Source organism: Mauremys mutica, chromosome 2 (genome assembly GCF_020497125.1).
Source record: "Mauremys mutica isolate MM-2020 ecotype Southern chromosome 2, ASM2049712v1, whole genome shotgun sequence".
Lineage (NCBI taxonomy): Eukaryota > Metazoa > Chordata > Testudines > Geoemydidae > Mauremys > Mauremys mutica.
This window is the reverse complement of record NC_059073.1, coordinates 168,300,951-168,323,659: the sequence shown is the minus strand read 5'-3', so window position 1 is coordinate 168,323,659 and position 22,709 is coordinate 168,300,951. Positions and strand designations below refer to the sequence as shown.

Here is a 22,709-nt window from a genome sequence, read left to right as displayed (position 1 = left end):
AAAATGAGAGAGAACGCACAAGGTAGCCCGGGTGGGGTGGGGGAGGAGGGAAGGACAAGGGCACATTGCTTATTGTAGCCACACTAAAAATCAAACTGTTTGAATGACAGCCTTCTGTTGCTTGGCCATCCTCTGCAGTGGAATGGCTGGATGCCTAGAGCCTCCCCTCTCCCCCGCGTTCTTGGGAGTCTGGGTGAGGAGGCTATGGAACATGGGGAGAAGGGTAGGCGGTTATACAGTAGATGCAGCGGGGGTCTGTGCTTGGCTTTCCTGCAGCTCCAACAGACACTTGATCATGTCCGCTTGCTCCCCTATTATCCTCAGCATCGCACCCTGCCTCAGCTCTTCATGCTCACTTAATTCTTTCCTGGCCTCTGCCACTGAATGCCTCCATGTGTTAAGCTGTGCTCTATCAGTGCGGGAGGACTGCATGAGCTCGGAAATCATATTGTGAGTGCGTTGTTTTTTTTTCCCCTTCTGATTTGCGATAACCTTAGGGATGGAGATGATAGGGGGAGCAGAGAAACAGTCTACGCTCTATGATTCTGGGGGGACTGCATGGTCACCTGTGCTGCGGAGTTCGCCACGCTGACCAAACAGGAAATGAAATTCATAAGTTCCCGGGGCTTTTCCTATGTACCTGTCTAGTGCATCAGAGTTCAAAGTGCTGTCCAGAGCGATCACAATGGAGCACTCTGGGATAGCTCCTGGAGGCCAATACCGTCAATTTGCATCCGTACTACCCCAAATTTGACCCAGGAACGTGGATTTTAGTTCTACTCCCCTCGCTGGGAAGGAGTACAGAAGTCGATTTTAAGAGCCCTTTAGGTTGACAGAACGGGGTTGGTTGTGTGGACACATTCAATTTTAAATCGACCTAACGCAGCTAAATTCGACCTAACCCTGTAGTGTAGACCAGGCCAAAGATGGAAAGAGACTAGATTTATTTGGCAGAAAAGTTTATTCATCTGCCAGCCTCCAACTATTGAGTGGAAAACCATTAGGCTTACTCAGGAGGTATGATTTCAGTGGGTGGCAGTCTGTGACCAAGTTTGCAGACTTGCTGCCGGAGGATTCCAGGCACGAGTTCCTGGCCATTTTAGATGAAGGGGGGAAATGTGGCAAGGGCCTCCCTTTAGGCCACCTCCAACGCAGTGGACACAGCGACCAGGTCCATCGCAATGCCCGTGTCAATGAGGCTGTCTTTCTGGCTGTCAACAGAGGCTCAACAATCAATCCAGAACCTCCCCTTCGATGGCCTAGTCCTGTTTGCAGAACAAACATACACAAGGTTACATGGGCTTAAAGACTCTCAGTCCCTGGGTCTCTATACACCGGCCCCCGCAAGAAAGCTGCTGCAACCTCAAAGACCAAGCTGTCAGGTGCGAGCAGAGCCCTACCACAAGAAGGGCAAGGGCTATAAGTGCCATGAAGGCCAACAACAAGCCCCTTCTTCCCACTCCAGCTCTTCCCGCTACCCACCTGGAAACAAGCAGGCATTTTGAGGATGCACTGAAGGGTTAATTCCCAATCTGCAGCCAGGATCCTGCACCCCTCTTGTTTTCAAACCGCCTTTTTCCTTTCCTCCCTGCTTGGGCTGCTGTAACATCGGACTGGTGTGTCCTCAGCACTGTGGCAGTGGGGTATACCCTGCAGTTTATTTCTACGTGCCCCCCCCGCCTTCCCCCTCCCTCTACAGGGTCCCTTCTCACAAGTAGCTACTTGCCCAAGAGGTGCAAGCCCTCCTGAAAGTATGGGACTTACACGAAGTCCCCATACATTTAGATAATGGCATAGAGAGTAAACTTATAAAGGTTTGCAGATGATACCAAGCTGGGAGGGGGGGGAGGATAGGATTAAAATTCTAAATGATCTGGACAAACTGGATAAATGGTCTAAAGTAAATAGGATGAAATTCAATAAGGACAAATGCAAAGTATTCCACTTAGGAAGGAATAATCAGTTGGCACACATACAAAATGGGAAATGGCTGCTGTACTGGGGTGGTTACCCACTCCTGCCTTTTGGGGTAGAAAACAGCCCAGGAGAGGGCTGTGGCTGGGGCAAGAAGCCTGGGCTGATTGGGGAAAGTACACTCAGCTGTGGCCATGCCCCAATCAGGCCCAGCTGGCCCCTATAAAAGGCTGTGAGCCAGAGGCCCAGGGAGTCTCCCTCTGCCTGTAGAGGGAGAAGAGCCTGGCTGCAGAGAGCTAGAGACAGGGTACCTGAGTGGAGCAGGGCTGGGGAAAGGTAGAGGAGCTGGGGAGGCTCTAGCCTGGAAAGTCCCAGGCTGTGGCCTAGCATAAGGCCAACGTGTACTGGGGGTTGCAAAGGGCAGCCCAGGGGTAGACAAAGGCAGCAGGTCCAAACCCAACCTTGCCAATGATCAGTAGGCTCATACTGCAGTCTGCCCCAGAGTGTGGGGGCTAGATTATGACTGGCAGTAGCCTTATACTGAGGCGAGGTGGGGATAGTGGGTGAGGGTTTCCCGGGGAGGGGAGACCCTGAGAGAAAGGGGTTACTGCCAGGGGGCAGCACCCCAGCTAACAGGGCACCAGAGTCCAGAGAGGGACACGGGGGCCAAGCGGCAGTGGATCACCAGCCCGCAGAGGGCGCGCCGGGCTAGAAATTGAGCTAATTCCCTGAGAGAACCAGCAGGAGGCGCCGCAAGGTTGAGTCCATGCCTCTACATATGGTGGAGAAGTCAGGCAGTGCGGGCCGCCCCTGAAACAAGGGGCTAGGGCAAGGACTGGAACTATTGTCTCAGATGGAGAGAGAGAAAAAAGGGGATGATGGATCCTGGGTATGCTGGGGTGTATTATGCAGAGACCCCAGGTGCCATCCCTGGCTGGGCCCCAGGGTCAGTGCTGCAAAGGAAGGGGACTGACAACCTCCAGGGACTCTGGGAGGCCCAGGAGGGACTTTGGGAGGCGCGGGAGGCTCTCCATGGTCAGGTGGCCCAGCTGGTGAGGGAGCAGCGGGGCCTGGTGAAACTCCTCTGCCAGGAGGTTAGGAGGAACTGCTGACAACAGGGAGCAGGGTGTGAGGAGCCAACCGCCAGAGCCAGGATGCCAGGGGCAGAACATCGGGCTTGCTACGCCTGCGGTCAAACAGGACACTTAAAACGGGACTGTCCCTACGGGGCTGGAGGCGGGGTTCTCAACCCGAACTGGGACGGTGCCCAATCCCTCCAGCAGTCCACTGGGTAAGGGAACCCAGGTGGCTGTGGGCATGTTGGGCCTGCGGGCGAAGGCGGGAGTACCCCTCCCCAAGGAACAGGGCCCAGGGCAACCCAGGGAGGGTTGGCTCGACAAGGGACAAAAAGGGGATGCTGAGGCCCGGGGCAGCACGGAGGCGAGATGCCTGCTGGGGCTCCCGGGCATATAAGGAGGCACTGCCCCCTCAGAGGAATGATTAAAAAGCCAGAGGAGGTGCCTGTGAGGCCGGAGGGGCCAAAACTGCCGGAGGCGGTGACCAAGATCCCTGCAGGAGGCAGGAACCCAGACCGGCCCGGGGCTTGTCACTGATGATGAGACCCAGACTGAGTGGGCCCAGCAAGAGGCTGGGGCCCAGGGCGGTGGTGGAACAAGGGACTAAATGGACCCAGACCCTGAGGGAAGAGGGCCTTGGAGACCCCGATCTGCAAGCATGCCTGGAGACCGTGGAGTTGGCTCGGCGGAAAGCGGAGGCTCACACTTGGGAGATGGGCCGAGGTTGGATGGCAGCCGAGGGACACGGGGGCCAAGTGGCAGTGGATCACCAGCCTGCAGAGGGTGCTCTGGGCTAATTTCCTGAGAGACCAGCAGGAAGAGCCACAGGGGTGAGTCCACGCCCTTACAGCTGCCTAGGAAGGAGTAATGTGGAAAGGGATCTGGGGGTCATAGTGGATAACAAGCTAAATATGAGTCAGCAGTGTAATGCTGTTGCAAAAAAGTAAACATTCTGGGATGTATTAGTAGGAGTATTGTAAGAAGGACATGAGAAGTAATTCTTCCACTGTACTCCATGCTGATTAGGTCTCAACTGAAGTATTGTGTCCAGTTCTGAATGCCACATTTCAGTAAAGATGTGGAAAATTGGAGAAAGTCCAGAGAAGAGCAAGGGTCTAGAAAACATGACTAAGGGTCTAGAAAACATGACCTATGAAGGAAGATTGAAAAAATTGGGTTTGTTTAGTCTGGAGAAGGGAAGACTGAGAGGGGTCAACAGTTTTCAACTACATAAAAGGAGGAGGGAGAAAAATTGTTGTTCTTAACCTTTGAGGATAGGACAAGAAGCAATGGGCTTAAATTGCAGCAAGGGTAGTTTAGGTTGGACATTAGGAAAAACTTCCTGTCAGAGTGGTTAAGCACTGGAATAAATTGCCTAGGGAGGTTGTGGAATCTCCATCATTGGGGATTTTTAAGAGCAGGTTGGACAAACACCTGTCAGGGATGATAATACTTAGTGCTGCCTTGAGTGCAGAGGACTGGACAAGATGACCTCTCAAAGTCCCTTCCAGTTCAATGATTTATCTAAAGGGAAAAGGATTTTACTCTTGTTACTTTCTGATACAGAAGGGCAAGGGGGTTCTGCGCACCATATTGGACCTGCGAGGCCTCAACAAATACCTCAAGAAGTTGAAGTTCTACATGGTCTCCCTGGCCTCCATTATCCCTTCCTTGGAGACTGGTATGCCGCCCTCAACTTGAAGGATGCGTATTTTCATATTTCCATTTTCCACAGAGACACAAGTTTCCTGCAGTGTGTAGTGGGACAAACCCGCTTCCGTTTGCAATGCTTCCATTTGGCTTGGCTACAGTGCCAATGGTGTATATGAAATGCATGGCAGTGGTCGCAGCCTATGTGAAGTGCCAGGGTGTTCAAATCTACCCATACCTAGATGATTGGCTCATCAAGAGTCGTTTGTGGGCACAAGTCCCACGCAGTATCCGGTTGGTGCAAACCACATGCCAAGCACTGGGTTTTTTTGATAAACAAAAATCCACATTGGTCCCAGTGCAAAGAGCAGAGTTTATCAGGGGCAGTTCTGGACTCTACTCGAAGTAGGGCCTTTCTCCCAGTACCCAGATTCAAGGCAAGGGCAGGTCTCATTGCCCAACTCACCAACCACACTATCACCACAGCCAGAGTATGCCTCAGGATTAGATTATTCCTGGTCCTGACTTTGGTAGCATTTTTGGATGGTGGTGGTAAATCAAAGAGTGGTCCAGTGTGATATGTTTTAGTTGTTATCCATTGAGGAAGACGTCCAACTTATGTTTAGCGCTTGGAGATGGAAGACACCTGAACCTGTCTTGGTCACACTTGATTGAAGGAGCCAACTGCTACAGTAGTTTGCCATCTTGGCCAGGTTGGCATTCAAGATGTTCTCCAATTCAGTGAAAGAGAGTGACTGGGTACAGCAGCAGATGCCATCTGCATAGATAAACTTGCATGTCTGAGTCAGTAGCAAGCCATTGGTGTACAGATTGAACAGGGTGGGTGCAAGCATGGAGCTCTGGGGTAAGCCATTGGATTGTCTTCTCCATGCACTTGTTCTATCTCCCATTTGTACCCAAAAATGCCTGTCATGAAGTAGTTCAGCAATGTCCACTACCCATGCTGAAACTCGTTTTCTATATATGTAGCAAGGGTTAGAACTTGGTCACATGAGCTTCAACCCTTCTGGAAGCCAGACTGGTTGATGCTGAGAATTGCCTCCAGCTCTGGAGATTTACACTGGAGGATAAACCACCACAGGACTTTGAAGACAACAGATAGCAGAGAGAGTGGTTGGTAGCTTGCCGCATTGTGTGGGTCCTTTCTGGGTTTTATAAGGGCAATAACTTTTGAAATTCTCCCAGTCCTTGGCAGGTTACCCTCATTGACAACCTGGGTCAGGAATTTCACTGCTCAGCTGTAGTTCACAGGTGCTGTCACTATGGTGATAGCTTCATTGGGGTGTCACAATGGGATCTTCCATCCCATCTTTCTGTTACAGGCTCTCCTATCACTGGGGCTCAGGCAGGGGCAGGGATAGGTGCAGGCAGGGTCAGTTTACCATTGTTGCTATAATAATGGAATTTCTTTCCACAGGTCTAACAGTGCACAAGCACCAAAACCCATACAGAGAGGGCAAGAGAGAGCTACAAGTGCGACTGCCAGAGAGATCAGACACCATCAGCAAATCCCAGGAGCCCCTGGAGAAAGTTCACACGCTACCTTGCACCCACACCTGCTCCAGCAGCAGAGATTGAATTTTGTGTGTGTCATGTTTAGCACTGGACTGTGAACCCCTCGCTCCTGTTGGGGAGCAGTTACTCACACAGTTAGTCCCACTGACTTCAGTGGAACTAACTCAGCAAGTGCTCAGCTGGGTGAGGGTGGGCTTCACCAACCAGCTCTTTGTCTGTCAGTTCTTTGGGGCAGGAACATATCATATCTGTGTGCTCGGTAAAGTGCTGTGTATATACGGTACTACATCAGGATCAGATTCTATCATCACTCAGGCTGAGGAATCCCTTATTCTGCAAGAAGGGTCACTGGAATAAAAGGGGCTGCTTGCAGAGTAAGGTACTACTCATGTAAGGAAAGAGAGAGAACATGGCCCTATTTCATTTCTAATACCTCCCCTCCAACATCCTGAATCTCTCACTTCCAGTCCTTGCAAAGAAAACAAAGGTCTGCTTTGCCGCCTCAACTTAGCATCTGTATTGTGTGTGCGAGATAACAAAGAATCTCATGCTTCAGGGTTTCAGCTGATCACCAGCACAGGGAGGACTACTTCTTCCTCCATTCATAACTGGCCAGGAGTGTAATAGCTGTTGCCAACTTGCTATTATAACATGCAAAAAGATATTGAAGGGTTTTTTTTTAAAGTAAGAATAAACATGCTACTTAGCTTCTTGTTGAGAAATGTACAAAAACATGTTGCTGGTTTGTCTGCCTGGTTCCAAGTGCAAGCAACTTGCTGCTGCTGATTAGGCTCACTGCATAATGATTCCCCTCATACAACATAATAGGTAACTTTGGTTTCTGCTCCAAAGTTCCTACTATCATTACAAGGGGAATTATGGGATTTTTTCCCTCCTTCCTCAGAAACATCAGATATTTGCCACAGGTGGAGAAGAAGGACAAACTAGAGGCACCAAAGGCCTGATGTGGTACAGCAAATCCTGTGGTCCTAAGTGCTTTGCAATATGACTCTTGCTCATGTGCTCAGGGTTAAACTGATCATCAGATTTGGGATTGGGAAGGAATTTCCCTCCAGGTCAGACTGCCCTGCAGACTCATTGGGGTTTTGTTCTCTTTTTTCGCCTTCTTTTGCAGCACTGAGCAGGGTTCATTTGCTTGGATCATCTGGGCCTGTCTCACAAAGGTATTTCCTGTCATTGCAGGGGCCTCCGATGCTGGGGACACTTTGGTCCTTCCTGTTTCTATCTGTGCCTAAAAGCAATGTAGTGTCCTGGAGACTCCAGATTTTACAGGATAATTGGCCTGATTTGAATTTTGTAATGATGACTTTAGATCAATAAAATTCATTTGGAAAAACTACAAAGTGAGTTGTGTTTAATCTATAGTCGTCTTTGTGATATAAACACATTTTCTCAGATACTGTCACCCCAAAGTTTGCAGTCAGAGTTCAAATGTCCTTTGTTCTAAGTGCCTCAAAGGCACTTAGTTTTATGAACTAAAGGAACAAAATGAATAATTTTATGAAAGTACAGAGAGTTTCATACTGAACCCATGGGGACAATAAAGAATGACTTCTTAAGTCGTCATGGAGCACCTGGTGAAGTGCTTTAAGTGTGAATACAAACTAAATGCTGCCTAGCTGGCTATGTGACATTGAAGTGACATGCTTTTCCTTGATCTGAAAGATTATGGATTTGGGAAGACATTTCAGGGTAAAAAGTGATGTTTGGAAGGTCACTTCCCTTTTAATGTAACCTGATGCTCTGGGGTGACAACCTGAGCATGTTTAAATAGCATAGTAGAAATAGGCATATTTCAAATCCATAGAACAAAGAAAGTCACCTAGGAATAGAGAGATAATGGATCTGGTTTTCTCCAGGCAGAATCATGACTTTGCAGATCTCCTTGTTGAGGAGGCACATATCAAAAATGTTTTGGAACCCCTCATGTGTTTCCAAATCATGAAAAGCTGGGAGTAAAATCTCAGATCTTCCTCCTCTGGAGGGACAGCAGCCAATGGATCTTTTGTTGAGGCAGCCTGATGGAAGGCTGGTGACTGGGGGAGAATTTGAATGAATACCTATTGAGGACCATCACCCATGCTCTAGTATTGTACTTCTTGTGCAGACTCAGTCTCATCTTTCTATATGGACAGCCAACAAAACTTTCTTCTTTGACTCAGATGAGTTTTGGCTCAGAATTGGCAGTGCCTGGAAGTATTTCCTGTGGGCTTAACCATACTGTGACCTATTGGCCTCTTAGTGCCAACTGGCAGAGGGCACAGGGTTTTACAGGGATCCCCTGGGTCAGATATTGCACCTTATAGACTAACAGACGTTTTGCAGCATGAGCTTTCGTGGGTGAATACCCACTTCTTCGGATGCAAGCAGTGGAAATTTCCAGGGGCAGGTGTGTGTATATATAAGGAAGCAAGCTAGAGATAACGAGGTTAGATCAATCGGAGGATGAGGCCCTGTTCCAGGTGCCACAGGATTCTTTGCTGCTTCTACAGAACCAGACTAACACGGCTACCCCTCTGATACTGGGTCAGATATATCCATAATAGTTCCCCGAAGGGTGGCATGTGAGATCTCTACCAAGAGCCAGTAGCCTGCTGGTCATCATAGCCATTGGAACATGAAGGTAAAGATAGTAATTGAGGAATTGTGGTTCTAAACTGATAATTATGTTCTTAAGAATTTGGGATTAAGAGAGGTCATGAGGTGATGATGTACCTCAGGATGTGATCCTTTCAGGCAGGAGATGACTGACACTAATCTCTCTGTCTGGCCACTAGTATTGTGTACTGTGTGTCTCATAAAGGAGGACTATTTTCAGACTGAGACAGGTACCAGAAAGTCTGCAAAAGACTACAAGAGAAAATACAGGGAAAACCAATTAGTTGGATGATGTCCTGTTTATGCCTAATCAAAGGATTAGTCTTGTACGTCACCGGGGAGACAGCTGGAAGCATAGGTTGTCTTTTGAAAAAGGGGTCAAAGCCAGCCTGGCTACAAAGCACTGGTGAGTAATATTTATTAGATATGAGGGTATCTTGTTAATTAAATCTAGGCTCTGGAATGCACATTATACTTTTTATGTAAAATTGTTGGTTTCCAATGCTTCTTGTTATTAATTGAAACCCTATGCTTTGTTAAATAAACTTACTCTTGATTTCATTATAAACATTTATTTAAGTGCTATATGCAGTGTTGTTGTAGCCATATTGATCCCAGGATATTAGAGATGTTAGGATATTTGTCTCTCTAACCAACAGAAGTTGGTTCAAAAAAAGATATTACTTCACCTACTGTGTCTCTGTAATATCTAATTGCTGTGAGTTAAGCGGAGCAGTGATCTGAGATGGCATTAGTAAACTGAGGTGTATTGCTTGTTTGGAAGCAGCAGATCTGTGAATACTAGCAGATCAGGGCTGGACACTCCACAGAGATGCTTGGAAGGCTCTGGAGTTGGAGTGTGCCTATCTCTAACCTGCAGAGAGACAGCGTGTCCTGCATAGGCCTAAGAGGAGAGTGCTTGAGTTGCCTATGGTGGGTGGAGTCAGGGAGCTGACTCCTGACAGGCACAGACAAGGCCTCCTTGCACTAAGGACAGGTGGTAATGAGGTGCCCCACAGCCAAGCGTACATCTGGGAAGCATCACACACACATTTATTGTGATGAAGCGTTAAGATTATGTTTCATTGTGTTTCCTTTGCTGTAACTCCATTTTTATTTCATCTGTGAAGCATTTACATCTTAGAGGCAAACATAAGGCAGGAATAGTTTATTGTTGATGCACTTTTTTCTTTATCTCAGGCTTATTAAATTGTACCCGCAAATTCTAGGTCATAATACTGTAGTGAGAAGAAACTTACTTCTATTGAGGGTAATACCAAAAGCTGATGTCCCAAGACATTGATACTAATCAAGATGAAGCCAAAAATTCTTCAACTTGTCTGAAAACAAGTCAATATCTGGTGTGAGGCATCCACTCTAAACTGTATGATTGTCATCAAATACGTTAATTACACATGGTTTTCTCTTCTCGTTTCAATGAAAAGGATGTTTGAAGCAGCCTCACAGAATACAGATGTTTGTGACTGTATGTAGGGGAAAGTGGAGGGGAGTAGTCTGCTTGTGCAGGGATTTTGTCAAAGAAAAAAATAATAGAAAAGACTAGTACCTTTACTTTCCTGATAAGAACTAAACAGATTCAACATTAAAATTGTTTTGATATAAAAAAAATCTGCTTCCTTGCATTTATTTCTTGAAAAGAAAGTAGCAGGCGGGGGAGGAATGAGGGTGGGGCATGCTCGGGGGAGGAGGCAGGGCAGGATGGGCATGAAGTGGAGGGTGGGGGTGGGGCGTGGGGCCTGGAGCAGAGCAGAGGTCGAGCACTCCTGGGGAAATGAGGAAGCGGATGCCTATGCCTTAGGATAACAGTTTTTATACTCTGGGCTTCCCTGAGACTTTCTAACAAAGTTGGGGCTAAACTTACTCTTGAACTCTTCATCCCTTTTAAACTGGGGGATGCTTACTAAGAGCCCTGTTTTCTACATATTTATCTGCTATTTCTGCAGCCTGTAAAAGTGAATCAGGTTCCCTATCACACATTGCAGCTTTGATATCTTCTGGAGCTATTTTTAGCAGTTGATCCAACATAATCAAATATAGCATCTTATCAAAGTTACCATAAGCTTTTGCCCCTATAATCCACTTGTTACATAACCCAACAATTTATGAACACACTACACAAGTAAAGTCATTAGACATTTTGAGATTTCTAAATTTCAATCTATAAGACTCAAGAGTGGCCTTAAACCATTTAAATATAGTTTCCTTAAACTTTACAAAATCATTTTCCATCCCCATCTCATTAAATACCTCTCTGGCCTCTCCAGTCAATTTGGTTAATTGGACAGGCAGATGTTGGCAGTCAGGAATCTTGTGACTATCATACAGATGTTCAAAGGGGGACAAAAGTTCCCCCATATCTTCAGATTCTTTATAAATAGGGCAGATTTCTCAGTCTCTATTGTTGAGAGGAGGTGGAATTCCAGGGTGGAGACTCTTTTGCTTTCCCAGTATTTGGAGTTGGTGTGTGGCAGCTTTCATCTGCTTTTGATGGGCTTCTTTCTCAGCTTGCAGCAGTTCCATTCACCTCTGATGAGCAGCTTCTTTCTCAGCAGCTTTCCTCAGCTGCTTTTTCTATCTCAGCTAATGCTTTTTTCCCTTTTAACTGAATGTCAGCCACCTTTGCTTTACAGTGAAGCCTCTTCTCATCTGTCATTATTTGTAACAGGGGCCTGGTCTACACTACGCATTTAAACCGGTTTTAGGAACGTTAAACCGATTTAACGCCACACCCGTCCACACTAAGAGGCCCCTTATATCGATTTTAATGGCTCTTTAAATCGGTTTCTGTACTCCTCCCCGACGAGAGGAGTAGCACTAATATCGGGATTAACATATCGGAATAGGGTTTGTGTGGCTACAAATCGATGGTATTGGCCTCCAGGCGGTATCCCACAGTGCACCACTGTGACCGCTCTGGACAGCATTCTGAACTCTGATGCACTGGCCAGATAAACAGGAAAAGCCCCGCGAAGTTTTGAAATTCATTTCCTGCTTCCCCAGCGTGGAGAGCTCATCAGCACAGGTGACCACGCACAGCTCATCTGCACAGGTAACAATGCAGTCTCCTGAGAATCGAAAAAGAGCCCCAGCATGGACTGCACGGGAGGTAATGGATCTGATCGCTATCTGGGGAGAGGATTCAGTGCTAATAGAACTGCGTTCAAAAAGACGAAATGAAAAAGTATTTGAAAGAATTGCAAGGTCTATGACGGATAAAGGCCACACCAGGGACTCACTGCAGTGCAGAGTGAGAGTCAAGGAGCTCAGACAAGCCTACCAGAAAACCAAAGAAGCAAATGGAAGGTCCAGGGCAGGGCCAAAAACATGCCGCTTCTACGCTGAGCTGCATGCTATTTTAGGGGGCTGCGCCACAAGTACCCCACCCCTGTCCGTGGATTCTGAGGTGGGGGTTGTAATCTCTGCCGTGGCTGAGGATTATGCGGACGGGGAAGATGACGATGAAGAAGGTGAGGAGGACGACCTTGCAGAGAGCACACAGCACTCCATGAGCCCCACCAGCCAGGAGCTTTTTCTCACCCTGACGGAATTACCCTCCCAACCCACTACCCCAGACAATGAAGCCATGGAAGGGACCTCTGGTGAGTGTATCTGCAAATATCAAAGATTGTTTTTTAAGGAAGCGTTTTGTAATGATTGATTTGCCCTGAGGACTTGGGATGCATTCGCTGACAGTATAATTAATTAGAAAAGTTTGTTAACATGTCTGGGGATTGAGCGGAAATCCTCCAGGGACATCTCGATGAAGCGCTCTTGGAGGTACTCCAGAAGCCTTTGCAGAAGGTTTCTGGGCAAGGCAGCCTTGTTCCGTCCACCATGGTAGGACACTTTACCACGCCATGCATGTAGCAAGTAATCAGGTATCAGTGCATGGCAAAGTATAGCTGCGTGTGGTCCCGGTGATTGCTGGCATTCAAGAAGCATCCGTTCTTTACCTCGCTGTGTTATCCTCAGCAAAGTGATATCGTTCAGGGTAACCTGGTTGAAAATCAGGAATTTAAGTAAGGGGGATGGCCATTTTCCTACTGGGTTCGTGGACTGCAGCACCTTAAAATAAAACCTTTTCCTGCTCATAGCCAAGCGGGGGGAGGGGAGGAGTAAAATGCCAATGATCTTTTTCGTGTTTGGTCAGTGGGGATCTTCCCCAAGCTACCAGACAGGCAGTGGAGGGGGGGAAGGGTGTTGATTAGCAGGGAGCTAGCATGGTATTAGCCATGCGTTGGGGGGAGGGGTAAATCACTGCAGAAGCCGAAAGACAGTGGCTTACCATGGCCGCATGCAAGCTGAATTCTGATGCCTGGACCTGTGTCTGTGAGATCTGTAACCCCAGAGCTGCAGGCACTCAGTATTAAGATGAAAAATGCGACCTTGTAGGGAAATCACATGTGCTATGTAAGGTGAATAGTGCTGTTCACTGTGAAAGAGTATAACCATTGTTCTGTAAAATTTATCTTTTTAAATACTTCTCTCCCTCAGGCAGCTGCAAATTTTTCAAGCCTCCCTACTCCATCCCAAAGGCTAGCCCAGATAAGGCGGAGGAAAAAGAAGACGCGAGATGAAATGTTCTCGGATATTATGGAAGTTACACGCAAGGAAAGAGCTCATCTGAATGAGTGGAAGGATGTGGTATCAAATTACAGGAAAGATGCCAGTGAACGTGAGGACAGGAGAGACACCCGAGATGAGAGGTGACGGCAGGAAGACCAGCAGGAAAATCAGAGGTGGCGGGATGCAACTCTGGGGCTGCTGCGTGATCAAACTGACATGCTCCGGCCTCTGGTGGAGCTTCAGGCACGGCAGCAGGATCACAGAGTGCCGCTGCAGCCCCGGTATAACCACCCTCAACCCTCACCATGTTCCACATCCTCCTCACCCAGACGTGTAAGAACGCGTGGGGGGAGGCTCCGTGCAGCCGCCCACTCCACCCCCATGGACAGCCCAACCAGAAGGCTGTCGTTACTGTGAAATTTTTTTACTGCCCTTCTCCATCCCTCCTATCCTCCTCCCAAACCACACCCTTACTTCTCTCCCTCTTTTTATAATGAATTAATAAATAAATCATGATTTTTAAAACATAGTGCCTTTATTTGCATAAGTAAGCTGTACTCGAAGGGGGAGGGTGAGTTGCTTACAGGGAATGAGTCAATCAAGGGGGGGTGTTCATCAACAAACTCAGCAGTCATACTGTACCCTGGCCATTGATGAAGCTCGTTTTCAAAGCTTCTCTGATGCGCACCGCTTCCAGGTGTGCTCTTCTAATCTCCCTGGTGTCTGGCTGCGCGTAATCAGCGGCCAGGTGATTTGCCTCAGCCTCCCACCCCGCCATAAAGGTCTCACCCTTACTCTCACAGAGATTGTGGAGAATACAGCAAGCAGCAATAACATAGGGGACATTGGTTTGGCTGAGGTCTGAGCGAGTCAGTAATGTGCGCCAGCGCGCCTTTAAACGGCCAAATGCACATTCCACCACCATTCTGCACTTGCTCAGCCTGTGTAACAGCTCCTGACCACTGTCCAGGCTGCCTGTGTATGGCTTCATGAGCCATGGCATCAAGGGGTAGGCTGGGTCCCCCAGGATAACGACAGGCATTTCAACATCCCCAACTGTTAATTTCTGGTCTGGGAAGTAATTCCCTTGCTGCAGCCGTTTAAACAGAGTAGTGCTTCTGAATACGCGAGAGTCAAGAACCCTCCCTGGCCATCCCACGTGGATGTTGGTGAAACGTCCCTTGTGATCCACCAGTGCTTGCAGCACCATTGAAAAGTACCCCTTGCGGTTTACGTACTGGGTGCCCTGGTGCTCCAGTGCCAAGATAGGGATATGGGTTCCATCTATCGCCCCCCCCCCACAGTTAGGGAATCCCAGTGCAGCAAAGCCATCCACTATGGCCTGCACGTTTCCCAGAGTCACAACCTTTCGTAGCAGCAGCTTAGTGATTGCTCTGGCTACTTGCATCACAGCAGCCCCCACAATAGATTTTCCAATTCCAAATTGATTCCCGACTGACCGGTAGCTGTCTGGCATTGCAAGCTTCCACAGGGCTATCGCCACTCGCTTCTCTACTGTGAGGGCTGCTCTCATCTTGGTATTATGGCGTTTCAGGGCAGGGGCAAGCAAGTCACAAAGTTCCATGAAAGTGCCCTTACGCATGCGAAAGTTTCGCAGCCACTGGGAATCATCCCACACCTGCAACACAATGCAGTCCCACCAGTCAGTGCTTGTTTCCCGGGCCCAAAATCAGTGTTCAATGGATAGAATCGGCCCCATTACCATCAGGATCTCCAAAGCGCAGGGGCCCGCGGTTTGAGAGAATTCTGTGTCTACGTCCTCATCACTGTCATCGCCGCGCTGCCGTATCTGCCTCCTCCTCGCCTCGGTTTGAAGGTCCTGGTTCACCATATACTGCACGAGAGTGCGCGAGGTGTTTAAAACATCCACGATTGCGGTATTGAGCTGAGCAGGGTCCATGCTTGCTGTGTTATGGCGTCTGCACAGTTCACCAAGCAAAAAAGGCGCGAAACGGTTGTCTGCTGCTTTCAGGGAGGGAGAGGTGAGGCTGTACCCAGAACCACCCGCGACAATGATTTTTGCCCCATCAGGCACTGGGATCTCAACCCGGAAATTCCAAGGGGTGGGGGAGGCTGTGGGAACTATGGGATAGCTACAGGATAGCTACCCACAGGGCAACGCTCCAGAAATCGACGCTAGCCTCGGACCGTGGAGGCACACCACCGATTTAATGTGTTTAGTGTGGCCGCGCGCACTCGATTTTATACAATCTGTTTTGCTAAACCCATTTATGTAAGCAGTGCAGCCGATTTGCATAGGGAGGCCGATTCGATTAGACATTCCTCCGTAGCAGAACAATGGAGGGAAAAGATTAGGTTTAGCAATTTTCACGAAAAGATCTCTTACGAATGGCTAACACTACATCCGAATGGCAGGTGGAGGATAATTCCTGGATCTAGTCCTGCCTAGCTATGAGCTGAACTGAATGTCTCGTGTTCAGCAATTCTCACAAACGCTTCTCTCGCAAATGCCAAACAGTGCATCCGATGTGCATTTGGAGGACAATTCCAGGAGAAATTCGTGCCTAGTAGTGATCAGGGCTGTCAGTCTCATTTTTAGCTGATTTCACGAACGGATCTCTGCCAAATGGCCGCGGTTGCATTCTAACATTTGGAGGTTGGTTCCAGAGGAAAGTCATTTCTAACAGTGTTCTGTAAAGAATTTCTCAGGTTTAGCTGTTTTCACGAAAGGAACTCTGCCAAATTGCCAGCAGTGCATCTGACTAGCCTTTGTAGGATCGGTCCGTGAGAAAGTCCTGATTAACAGTGATCTGCAAGGAATGGCTCATGTTTAGCAATGGTCACGAAGGGAATCTTTTTCAAATGGTCAGCAGGGGATGCTATTGGCTTTTAGAGAGAAATCTGTGCCTAGCGTTGAGCTGTAATGAATGGTTCACATTTTTCACGAATGCATCTCTGCAAAATGTCAAGAAATATATCGTAATGACATACGTAGGAGAATTGCATGTGCAATACGTGACTAGCTTTGATCTGGTCTGAGTGTCTCATGTTTATTAACTGTCACAAACACACCTCTCTCAAATCTCCAGCTGTGCATTTGGAGGACACTCCAAGGAGAAATTCGTGCCTGGTAGTGATCAGGGCTAACTGTCTCATGTTTAGCTGTTTTCTCGATCTGCTACTAACAAATGCCCAGAAGTTGATCCGAATAGCATTTGTAGGCTGGTTTCAGGAGAAAGTCGTGCCTAGCAGTGCTCTGCACTCAATGGCTGATTATTAGTAATGGTTTCGAAAGGATCTCTGAGAAATGGCCACAAGTGCATTCGAAAAGCATTTGGAGACTTTCTCCAGGGGAACGTCGCGCCTAGCAGTCTTCTGGGCTTAATGGCTAATGTTTAGCTATTTTCACATGCCTACCTATAGTCTTGAATGAATTAGTCATTTGTATGTATTTTCACGAAAGTGTCTCTGCCAAATGGCCGCTGTTTAACAATGTTCATGAAAGGACTCGCTACCAAATGTCCAGCAGGGGATGGTATTGGCTACTGAAAGACGATTCGAAGAGAAATCTGTGCCTAGCAATAAACTGGAATGAATTTCTCATATTTATCAATTTTCACCCACACAGATCTGTCTTATTGCCAACAGCTCCTCAGAATAGCATTTCTAAGCTGCTGCCAGGAGAAAGTCCTGCTTAACAGTGATCTGCATTAACTGTCTAATTTTAGCAATTTTCACTAAAGGAGCTCTACCAAATAGCACCTGTCCTTTCGAATAGCATTTAGAGGTTGGTTCTATGGGAAAGTCGTGTCTTACACTGATGTGGGCTTCATAATTCATCATTAGCTATTTTCAAGTTCCTAGGTTTCATCTGGAATGAATAGCTCAAGTTTAGCTATTTTCACGAATGGATCCCAGCAGTGGAACCGAATAGCATTTGTAGGATGGTTCCAGGAGAAATTTGTGCCTTCGAATTACTTGGAATGAATTGCTCATGTAAAGCTTTTCTCACAGCGTATCTCGGTTAAATTGCTAGCTGTGCATCCGAATAGCAATTTGAGGATGGTGCCAGGAGGAATTCGTGCTTACCAATGATGTGGAATGACTTTCTCATGTTTCGCTGTTTTCACAACATATCTCTACCAAATGGTCAGCAGTGCATCAGAATGGCATTTGGAAGACGATTCCATTAGACATTCGTACCTAGCACAGATGAGGAGGGAAAAGGGTCTTTTTCAGCTTTTTTCACGAAACGATCTCTGAATAACGGCTCAGTGCGTCCCAATAGTATGTGGAGAACGAGTCCATGAGCTATTTGTGCCTAACAGTAATCTGGAAGGAATGTCTCGTGTTCAGCAATTGTCAAAAACAATTAATCTCCTTTCCGTCCACTCTCAAAGTTTCCCTATGTTCTAAGGGTATTTGAGATATATCTAGGTCCGGATTTCCTTGGTGTGAAGGTGCAAGGAGTTGCACTCGGTTTAAGTTCTTTGGGCATTTGGCTTTGATATGCCCCAGTTCATTGCACTGAAAACATCACCCACTTGATGGGTCACTGGTTTGTGTTGGTCTACTGGAGACTGGTGAGGTAGAAGAAGAGGTAGGGTGTGACTGTCCTTGGGTTGTAGGTGTGGGCTTGATTGGCCCTCGATGGTAGGGTTTAGTCTCGGTGGGTACCTTGTGGGATTCGCTCCCTTTGGCAGTAGCTTTCGTGGTGTCTACCGATGCCATCCATCTGGCTCCAATCTCCCCTGCCTCAGTGAGAGTTTTTGGTTTACCATCTTGTATGTAGCATCTAATGTTCTCAGGAACACCATCTAGGAACTGCTCCATCAATATCAGGAGGTGTAGGTCGTTTATGCCCGTAACCTTGGATCCTGATATCCAGGAAAAATAGTGTTTTTCCAGGTAAGCAGCGTGCTGTGGAAAGGACATCTCTGGTTTCCATTTTTGGGCTCTGAACCGCTGACGGGCGTGATCAGGGGTGATGCCCATTCTGAGTCTGGCCTTGGTTAGGAATAGTTGAAAGTCGTTCATTTGGTCCCTAGGCATTTCAGCTGCCACCAGGGATAATTGTCCGCAGAGCTGTGGCCTTAGCTCTACCATGTATTCTGCTTCAGGAAGACGGTATCCAATACAGGCCCTTTCAAAGTTTTATAAGAAGGCCTCAACATCATCACCTGCCCTGTAGGCGGGAAATTTTTTCCGAGAAGGTTGATCAGTAGGTTGAAGAGGGGGTGGATTGGTTGGATTATTCTGCTTAGTCTTTTCTAATTCCAGTTCTTTGTCTTTTAACTCCATTTTTCTTCTGTGCTCAGCCTCTTTGGCTTTTTGGTCAGCTTCTAGTTTTTCCATCTCCCTCCTGTGGTTAGCTTCCTCCCTCTTTTGGGCAGCTTCCTCTCTTTTTAGGGCAGCTTCCTCTGTCTCTTTTTGTGCCTGCAGGATTTGTAAATTTACTTGAGCAATCTCCAGTTCGGTCTTTGTTTCAGTCATGTCTGTGCCTTCAGGTGCTGGCCACACCCCTCTGTAGTCAGTGAACTGTATGTGGTGCTTGACAGTCCCTAACCCTGTCTATGATAACTTGAGTAAAGAAAGAGAAATCAATCCTTTGTATAGCAAATTGTGGTTTGTGTAATGTTACTGTTTTGTACTGAGAAAGAGGGAAAGATAAAAAAAAAATCTCTGTCTCCCTCTCCCTCTGAGCTGTTGTACTAATAAGCCCAGCTGACAGGCTGGTGCTACTAGTACCTGCGAGAAAAGTCTAGTGAATCCTCTCAGGGATCTGTGTTCCCTGCCTCCTGAGTATTTCAAAAGACACAGGAAAAAAAATCTGACTGGAGGGTTCTTCTCTCCCCCCCACCAAACCTGTTTTTCCCGTTGGACGGGAATGTGCTCCGACGAGCACTTCCCCCCACCTAAGGAATCCTGAGTGATACCTGATATCACAAAGGAATGACACACCTCTCAGCAAGGGCTGCTGCAGAGTGCTCTAGGTAGAAAAAACCGTGCCTCTATCAATGGGTCCGAAACACCGCTTGCCACCATGTCATAGGTCTCACCCCCACTTGGAGCTGTTGGGTTCCAATGTGGGGACCCGCATGTATCCCCCCACCCTAAAATCCTAGGGTAGGTCCCCTTTTTGCTGCCACCACTCGGTCGAATACGTGGGCCGGGACACCCCTGTTTCCCCCCCCCCTTCTCTTTCCAAAGACGTTCCCTGGGGAAACACAGATCAACTCACAGAGAGAGAAACCTCCCCCCTCCCCTCTCTGCCCGGAGATAAGCTTGTCTCACCACCGAGAGAGAGTTTCTTAGCCCCCTCCCCCTGTATCCACAGTAGAGGGATTTAATCAAATCTTTATAGAAAGAATGTATTAAAAGAAAAACAAGAAAATACAGAATCTCTATGAGTCCAATCTGGACACTCATAGGGTATAACCTTGCTAAATTCTGGAGAGAATCCTCTCTCCTTCTCAGTACAAACAATACAGGCAGAATTAAGAATAATCAATAACAAACACACAGAATTGCAAACATAGGATTATTAGATGAGGACACAAAGTATCTTTCTAATACTCACTAACTTGACTAGAAGAAATTAGTTCAGAAAGGTGGAAACTTGTAGAAGACTTGATTAAAACATCTGGACCCTTGTAACTCCAAACGGCTAAGAACAACACACACAAGAACAGAGAGAAAAAGTTCCCTCCTAGGAATTTTAAATTCTCTTCCCTGATTGGGCCTCAGGTCAGGTGTTCACCAGGTACTATGTGTTAACCCTTTACAGGTGGAAACTTAACCCTTAACTAACTATTTATGACACGCCCCCCCAAATCGCCAACAGTGGGATCCAGTGGTGGTGATTTCCTTCTAGAACTGTAAAACGAAGAGAGTAATAAAACACATGCACTATTACATAGACTACTAAGCATGAAAACATGTTAAGAACACTTTTTAGCCACTTGATTCTGGGAAACTTTCACGAGAGAGTGCATCAGCAACTTTGTTGGAAGCTCCTGAAATGTGTTGAATGGCAAAGTCAAAGTCCTGGAGAGCTAAGCTCCAGCGGAGAAGTTTCTTGTTGTTTCCCTTGTTAGTGTGAAGCCACTTTAGCGCAGCATGGTCAGTTTGTAGCTGGAACCGCCGGCCCCAAACGTATGGGCGTAGCTTTTCCAGGGCATACACAATGGCGTAACATTCTTTTTCACTGATGGACCAGTGGCTTTCCCTCTCAGACAGCTTCTTGCTGAGAAACACGACAGGATGGAAGTTGTGATCCGGTCCTTCCTGCATTAGAACCGCTCCTACCCCACATTCAGATGCATCGGTGGTAACTAGGAAGGGTTTGTCAAAGTCCGGGGCCCTTAATACAGGGTCAGACATGAGCATCGCCTTAAGCTGGGTAAAGGCTTTCTGACACTCATCAGTCCACTGAACTGCATTTGGCTGGGTTTTCCTGGTCAGATCAGTTAGTGGGGCAGCGATTTGGCTGTAGTGTGGTACAAATCGCCTGTAATATCCGGCCAAACCTAAGAAGGATTGGACCTGTTTCTTTGACCTTGGGACAGGCCACTGTTGGATAGCCTCCACCTTGGCCTGTAGGGGGTTGATGGTTCCTTGACCCACCTGGTGTCCTAGGTAAGTTACTCTGTTTTGGCCTATTTGACACTTTTTGGCCTTAACAGTTAGTCCTGCCTGCCTGATGCGCTCAAAAACCATTTTCAAATGTTCTAGGTGTTTGGGCCATGAATCAGAAAAAATGGCCACATCATCGAGGTATGCAACTGCACAGTCTCCCAATCCCGCTAGTAGGCCATCCACCAGCCTTTGGAAGGTGGCAGGTGCATTCCGCAGTCCGAACGGAAGCACATTAAATTCATACACCCCTGCATGGGTGATGAAGGCAGATTTTTCCTTGGCGGGTTCATCTAGTGGTACTTGCCAGTACCCCTTGGTTAAGTCAATGGTAGAGATGAACTGGGCACGTCCCAACTTTTCCAATAGCTCATCAGTGCGTGGCATTGGATAGTTGTCTGGACGAGTTACAGCATTTAGCTTACGGTAGTCCACGCAAAAGCGTATTTCCCCATCTGGTTTGGGAACCAGAACCACTGGAGATGCCCATGCACTGGTAGAAGGGCGGATGATACCCATCTCCAACATGTTGTCAATCTCCTGTTTAATAGCAATTTTGGCATGAGGTGACACCCGGTAGGGTGGGGTTCTAATCGGGTGAGCATTACCTGTGTCAATGGAGTGGTAGGTTTGCTCAGTCCGTCCTGGGTTGGCTGAGAACAAGGTGTCGAAGTGAGTGCACAGCTCCTTGATCTGTTGCCGCTGTAGACATTGCAGGGTTGTGGAGAGGGTCACCTCTTCCACACCACCATTTCTTTTACCTTCGTAGTAGACACCTTCAGGCCACTCGGTGTCATCTCCTTCCTGGACTGTAAACTGACAGACCTGTAATTCTCTGGGATAAAAGGGTTTTAGAGAGTTAACATGAAACACTTTAGGCTTTAAAGAGGAATCAGGGAATGCTATGAGGTAGTTAACAGCTCCCAGGCGCTCCTGGACCATGTATGGTCCTTCCCAGGACGCTTCCATCTTATGGGCTTGTTGCGCCTTCAAGACCATGACCTGGTCTCCAACCTTTAAGGAACGCTCTCTGGTGTGTCTATCATACCAGACCTTTTGCTCCGCTTGAGCATCCTTTAAGTTCTCGCGAGCAAGGGCCCAAGAGTCTCGGAGGGTGTTTTGAAGGTTGCTTACAAAGTTCAGAATGTTAGTTCCTGGAGGAGGCGTAAACCCCTCCCATTGCTGCTTCACCAGCTGTAATGGCCCCTTAACCTCATGGCCATACACCAGCTCAAATGGTGAGAATCCTAAACTGGGATGTGGAACAGCCCTGTAGGCAAACAGCAACTGCTGTAACACTAGATCCCAGTTATTGGAATGTTCATTTACGAATTTACGGATCATGGCCCCCAAAGTTCCATTAAACCTTTCCACTAGACCATTAGTTTGGTGGTGGTACGGGGTGGCCACCAAGTGGTGCACCCCATGAGTTTCCCACAGGTCTTTCATGGTCCCTGATAGGAAATTTGTTCCCGAATCTGTAAGAATTTCAGAGGGCCAACCCACCCTGGTAAAAATGTCAGTTAAGGCCTGGCACACAGTTTTAGCCCTGGTGTTGCCTAGAGCTACTGCTTCCGGCCATCTGGTAGCAAAGTCCACAAAAGTCAGTATGTACTGCTTTCCTCTGGGGGTCTTCTTTGGGAAAGGACCCATAATATCCACAGCTACTCGCTGAAATGGGACCTCCATTATGGGACGTGGTTGGAGAGG

The 22,709-nt window shown here is 47.5% G+C and overlaps 1 long non-coding RNA gene across 1 annotated transcript in view; it reads right to left on the bottom strand.

Annotated features, from left to right (window-relative positions):
* Nucleotides 1-769: 769 nt before the first annotated feature.
* The window catches only part of LOC123362944, a 54,858-nt gene continuing 32,918 nt past the window's right edge, over nucleotides 770-22,709 (bottom strand). The window contains exon 5 of the long non-coding RNA XR_006576651.1: nucleotides 770-1,265. This is a non-coding gene — a long non-coding RNA (uncharacterized LOC123362944). The remainder of the gene's footprint in view (nucleotides 1,266-22,709) is intronic.